Below are 6,446 nucleotides of genomic sequence, written 5' to 3' on the forward strand. Positions count from 1 at the left end.
TTCTGATTCCTTCTTCAGACTCCAATTAATATTGTCTAGCAATTATTGCTTCAAGATTCCATTGTTATAGTTTGCTGGAGTGTGTCTGCACATGGCATGATCCTATGAAAAAATTCTAGCCAAAATAAGAACTCAGAGTCTTTCAAATTGGAGAGGAGGCCATAATTTCTCTTCTGGTTTTGTCATCTGCACGATCAGAGATGGGTGATTTCTTCTAAACTCTCGATCATACCTTTCTTGTTCTCTTCAACTGTGCTGATTGTCCAAATATTAATGACCCATCTTGTAACCACTAACAGTGATAGTCTAGTTTGCACAACTCTATCTAGCACACTTGTTCTCTGTAACGATTGGGAGAAAAAAGCTGGAAAACCAGACAGCTTAGAAAAAATATTCCAGCAGATTTGTTTATAGATGCAGCTTTTTGCAGGATCACATTAAATTGATGAGCATGGCTGTGAACGTTATTAGCCCTAGGATATACATGCTTAATCCTGGCCTGAACACCGTTAATGCCTTTTATGGAAATGATTAACTTCCAGTAGTACACCTTAATGTTTATCAGCAGGTCACCTGACTACAGGTAAATGAAGCCAACTAAACTGGCGCACTCTCCTGTTAGGAATACAAACAGCAGCACCATCATAGCACTGTTCGATCTCCTTTTCCTTCTTTCCATGTGGATGCTTTTGCAAGGCAGAAGTTACTACCTTGAATAACATCTCAGCATCCTGTGCGTCAGGGTTAAAGAAGCCCTAAAATCTCTCCACAATAAAGCTATAAAGTTCGTATCTATACATAATCACCAGTTGTTGCATGGTAGACATGTCTGTTGTTTTGTCCACCACTATAGCCAAATAATGCACGTTTAAAATTTCTTGCATTATTACTTCTCTGCATACACTTAGCAAACAATCCAGAAGTTCGTGTTGAACTGTTTTGCATGTATCTTTAAGTACAGCTGCAGTTTCCTTCATTGAGCTACTAAATTTACAAGTCCATGAAACGCTCCTGAATTTACTGAATCTTCCCTTTCATTGTGACCAAGTAAAGCTATCTCAAATGCTCTGCAAAATTTTATGCAGTGTATTAACCTGGAGAGGATATGTCTATTCCCCATTCACTTGCTCATTATGTTTCCTGACAGACTGTCTACTTATGCTGTCAAACTGAGTACTGATGTTCACTTCACCTAGCACTGAGAGTACAATGTTTGCATTTTTGTGTAAGTGGGAGTTTTCGTTCTTCTTTATTTTTTCAGACAAATGTACAAGATCCCTAACACCTGTATTAGTCCACAAATTAACTTCTGGGCTGAAAATCAGTTACGCAAAACAGTACAGTGCCTGCCTTATGTTGCACCCACACAACTGCTTGTGCTTATTGTACACTTCTTCGTCAAATGTTCGTTTGTAGTCACGCTTATTTGATTTTGTCACATTCTCAGTCAATAGATCTGGACTGTGGGCCCTAATTCCTTTGCGGCTAACTTTCCCTGGTAATTTGGTTTTGTGTTAGCTCTTAAAATCGACTTAACAGGGTTCATCTTGACATTGCATACGAAAGGCGATTCACTATTTCGTGTCTGTACTGCCGTTTTTGGAAATGATTAAATTCCGTTAGTAGCGCCTTAATGTCTATCAGCATGATCACCAGATTACAGGTAAATGAAACCAACCAAACTGGTGTACTCTCCTATTAGGCATACAAAAGGATTACTGTGTGATAAAATGCGAAACTTAATATACTGTACCTCATGCAGAAACTCACAAAATAGGTTTTTCTATCAGTATAATTATAACATATACTGATGTCCGATTTAATTTTACTGTGTACCGAGTGAATTGGCTTATCTGACGAATGTGCTACCACCTAACGGAATTTACACCAGCTGCCAAGCGAATGGAAATACAGATGTTTCGCAGTGTGCTACCATCTAGTGGCCTTGACATAAACTTGGGGTTGAGTGATAAGGCCAAGCTGTGCAGGCCACGAGCTGTGCATGTTATTTACCTGACCCCATGCATTAGACCCATAAGGCAATTACGTCATGCCAGTCACCCATGGGCAGAAGCTCTTTTAAACATGCACAACTGAAGGCATGTTAGCGTCCCCGATGCCAAGTTTCACAGTCTAGAGGAGTAGCAACGTGGCATAGCCCAATAGATTTAAGTACCGTATATTTCAGATTACTGCATGTATATTATGTTTAACAGTATTCAAAGAAAATTAACCAATAAATCAGCAAGGTATCAAAACTCTGGGTGTTCACATGCTCTTGTGTCCTTATACAGCAGTCGCCACTGATTAGTAGTAGAGGATGTAGAAAGCAAAGAGAAACCACAACGTTAAAGATCCACAGACATCCCAAGCATCAGCAGTAAACCAAGCCAGTATCTTCTTTAAAATTTTCCAGAGATAAAATAGTCCCCCAATCGGATCTCCAGTTGGGGACTGCAAAAGATACAGACAAGGTGAAGAAAACCAATCGCTATTTTAAAATAGCCACTTGGAATGTGAGAACACTGCTGCAGTTCAGCAAACCAGAAAACCTAAACCTTGAAATGGAACAACTGGAAATCATATGCTTGTCATATCAGAGATGAGATGACCCCAATCAGTGGACTTCTGGTCTGGAAAATACCGAGCCATTCACACTGGAACTGAACAAAACAGGCCTGGAATGTGGGAGGAGTTGAAGTAATTTTAAGAAAAAAACACTACCTCATTTGTCAATGTATATTTGCAACGCAGCTGTAGAACAACACTAGTCAAACTTGAAAGCAAACCAGAGGACACTGTGATAATAGTGTAAAGTCCAAAGAAGAGGATGTGGTAGATGACGAAATATACGAAGACATAAGTAAAGTGACAGGATATATTAAGGGAGATGAAAACTTGATTGTCATGGGTGAGTGGAATGCAAGTGTGGATGAAGAATCGCAAGAGAGGACAGTGAGCAACTATGCTCTTGGAAGAAGAAGCAAAGCCCGACTAATAGAGTTCCGCTCCAGGCACCAATAAATTGTTGCAAATGCGCTTTTCCAATACAACAAGCGAAGAAGATACACCCGGAAGGCCCCAGGAGACTTAAGGAGACAACATTTGATCACATTTTAGTGAAATCATGTCTTAAAAACCAATAAAAGACTGACAGAGCTATCCATCTGCTGACATAGACAGGTCCACAACGTGGTTGTGACGAGAAGTTCATTCATGTTCAGATGTGTGAAGAAAAAGATTGTAAAACAGAAATGGGAAATAGAAAAACTGAAAACTGAGGGACTTGCAAGGCATTTAGCACAAGAAACAAACAAAATAACTAAAAAATTTAAAACATGGCAGAGTAAAAGCAAATTGACGACGAATTAAATCTGTTATATAGAAATCACCAAAAAAGGTAGTTGGAAAAACTAAACCTAAAAACAGGAGGAAACAGATTTCAGCAGGTGTTATTCAGTTTATTAAAAAGGATGAAAAGGAAAAGCTGATTACAGAACATCAAGGAATTTAATCAGTAGAGAAGTTAAGAAGCTGAAAGGAAATTTTCTTGAGGAAATGAGGAGGGAAGTGGAAGAAAATATGCGAAATGGAGGAACTGATATAATCTACAGAACAGCAAAGAAACTTTTTAGCAAATGCAAAATAACAGACTCAGTTACAGCAGATTATGAGGAGGGAAAAATGCTATTTGATGAAGGTTTGGTGAAGAAATGGAAAGAACACATTGCGAAATCGTATGACAGAACACCTTTAAAAGAAGGTGTCATAGGAAAAGAAGGGGAATAGATGAAAAAGGAGATGACATTCTGCAAGAAAAATATGGAAAGCTTTTAAAGATCTATAGGAGCATAAAGCAAATGGTATAGTAACATTTCTGCTGAACTAATCAAGAATGTTGGTGACAACATGAAAATGATGCTGCTGAAACTGATTAGGTCAATCTATAACATGGGAGACATACTAACCGACTTCCATGAATGCATCATGGGTCCTATTCTGAACAAGTCGGCAGCCACAAAATGTGATCAGTAGGAAACCTTAAGCCTAATGTCTGATGCATCAAAAATTCTTATAAAGATAATTGTGAGGAGAATTGGAGAGGAGGTAGAGGCTACAGTGAGTGAAGACAGTTTAAATTTGGGAAGGTGTTAGGAACAAGAGAAGCAATTCTGGAACTGAAACTTCTTATTGAAAAGCTGATACAGAAAAATAAACCAGCTTATACTACTTTTGTATACCTGGGCCGGCCGGAGTGGCCATACGGTTCTAGGCGCTACAGTCTGGAACCACGAGACCACTACGGTCGCAGGTTCGAATCCTGCCTCAGGAATGGATGTGTGTGATGTCCTTAGGTTAGTTAGGTTTAAGTAGTTCTAAGTTCTAGGGGACTGATGTCCTCAGAAGTTGAGTCCCATAGTGCTCAGAGCCATTTGAACCATTTGTATACCTGGAAAAGGCATCTGATAATGTTACCTGGCAAGAGATGTTCAGAGTGTTGAAGGAAATAGGTCTAAAATAATGACATGCTGGTGATACACAGTTCTATAACAATGAAATGTTGTGATCAGTAATTTGGATCAGGAACTAGAAGGAAAAGACATGAGACAAGGATCTGCCCCTTCTTCTCTTATATTCAATGCTTAAATCCAGGAAGATATAGAACAAGTTCATGAAACTGCTAAGGTGGTGTGCAGAAGAGAGATTTGCTACATTATGCAGATGATATTGGTGTTATCATGGAGACGAAAGAAAGTCTGGGGGAGGTCGTCGGCACAACAGAAAGTATTTTCTGCAGTCAGCGTTGTATGAGAATAAATAAGCGAAAGACTAAAGTAAAGGTATGTAGTGCTGAAGAAGGCTATGAAGCTTTAAGAATAAGAACTGGAAGAGATTAGCTGGAGGTGACAGAGCAATTTACCTATTTGGGAATCTGGATCACAAGGATTGGTAGAAGCCAGAAAGGAATTAGAAGCAGAATACAGCATTGTAAAATTGTATTTAAGCTGAGAAAGAACTTACTCACCAGCCAGAACGTCTGTCTGAAAATAAAGAAATGAGTCATGAAAGAATTTGTTTGGAGTGTGGCTCTATATAGGTGTGAAACTTGGACAATAGGAAAACAAGAGAGATGACGGCTAGAGGCCCTGGAGATTTGGTGCTACAGAAGGATGATGAAGATCTGTTGCAAAAACAGAGTTACCAATGAAGAGGTGCTGAGAAGAGTGCAGGAAACCAGATGTCTGTGGAGACAAATCAAAATAAGACGAGACAAACTTGTGTATCACATTCTGAGACTCAATAAAATTGATATTTCGATAGCAGACCCGTCATAACATTGGTCTTGTTCAGTTTTTGGTGAGTAACGTCTGGCCGCACTGTTAGTAAACGTAGCATACAGAGCACTTGGAAGAGGACCGCTTTGCTATTTTCGGCAGAGGGCGTTAGAGTATGGCACCGTCTATCTGCAAATTACTGCGCATGCGTGATTGACAGGGCACGGCCGACTTCCTTCGCCATCCTTCCCTAATCCAATGAGACAGATGACCTCGCTGTGTGGTGTCTTTCCCGCAAATCAATCCAATCCACGTGCATCGTAAGGATAATTTTTAAAAAAGTTATTTTACTTAATCAACGAAATAGTTATTATATTTTTGCGTTCCGTGCATTTTCGAATATGTGTATAACTGCCGCTTTCTCCGCTGACAAAAAGAGAAATAGGCGCATATTTCATGCATGAGAAGCATGTATTTCTGTTGTTGGTTGTTCTTATTATGAAAGTCACTTGACGCGTGAAAATTTTGTATTGAGTCTAATTATTCACCCATTCTTACACTTCACTCGACTTTCAAGTACCTGAATATTTTTGTAAATGTAACTACTTTTGCTTGAAAACCAAATGCGTTGAAGATTCTTCCTGTTTTGGCTCAGATATTGCAACAATTGTGGAACTGGCTTCAACTGGCTTGGGAAACATTTGTATTGGTTTTGAAGTTTTATCATCACGTCAGTGGCTTACTTTGTACGCTAAATAATATAGGTATTACATTTCATACAAGTTTCCTACGTTCCACAACCTCATGTTATTGGGTAGATACACGACGACTTTCTGTAAAGGGACAGTTCTTCTGGTGTTTACTAGCTATTTTTTCTTCTTAAAAGAACATGACATTTTTCAGTAATTATCTGAATTTTTTAAAGAGAATTGCAAATAAACTGTACTGTGCTGGATCGATCCTACCATAGGAATCTAAAAACAGACAAATATGGCGTCATTTTTTTGTTATTGTCGATTTCTATGGCACCACATATTACGCTCCCAATTGTAAAAACTGCGTTACAAATCAAGATAAATAATCCATTAGCGCTCGTCCGATATGGTATTCAGAGGCGTAGCTATTTGGCCACTTGGTGCGCTGTTATCGCTGTGAGTATTGAGTAACAAT

This window comes from Schistocerca nitens, chromosome 6 (genome assembly GCF_023898315.1).
Source record: "Schistocerca nitens isolate TAMUIC-IGC-003100 chromosome 6, iqSchNite1.1, whole genome shotgun sequence".
Taxonomy (NCBI): Eukaryota; Metazoa; Arthropoda; class Insecta; order Orthoptera; family Acrididae; genus Schistocerca; species Schistocerca nitens.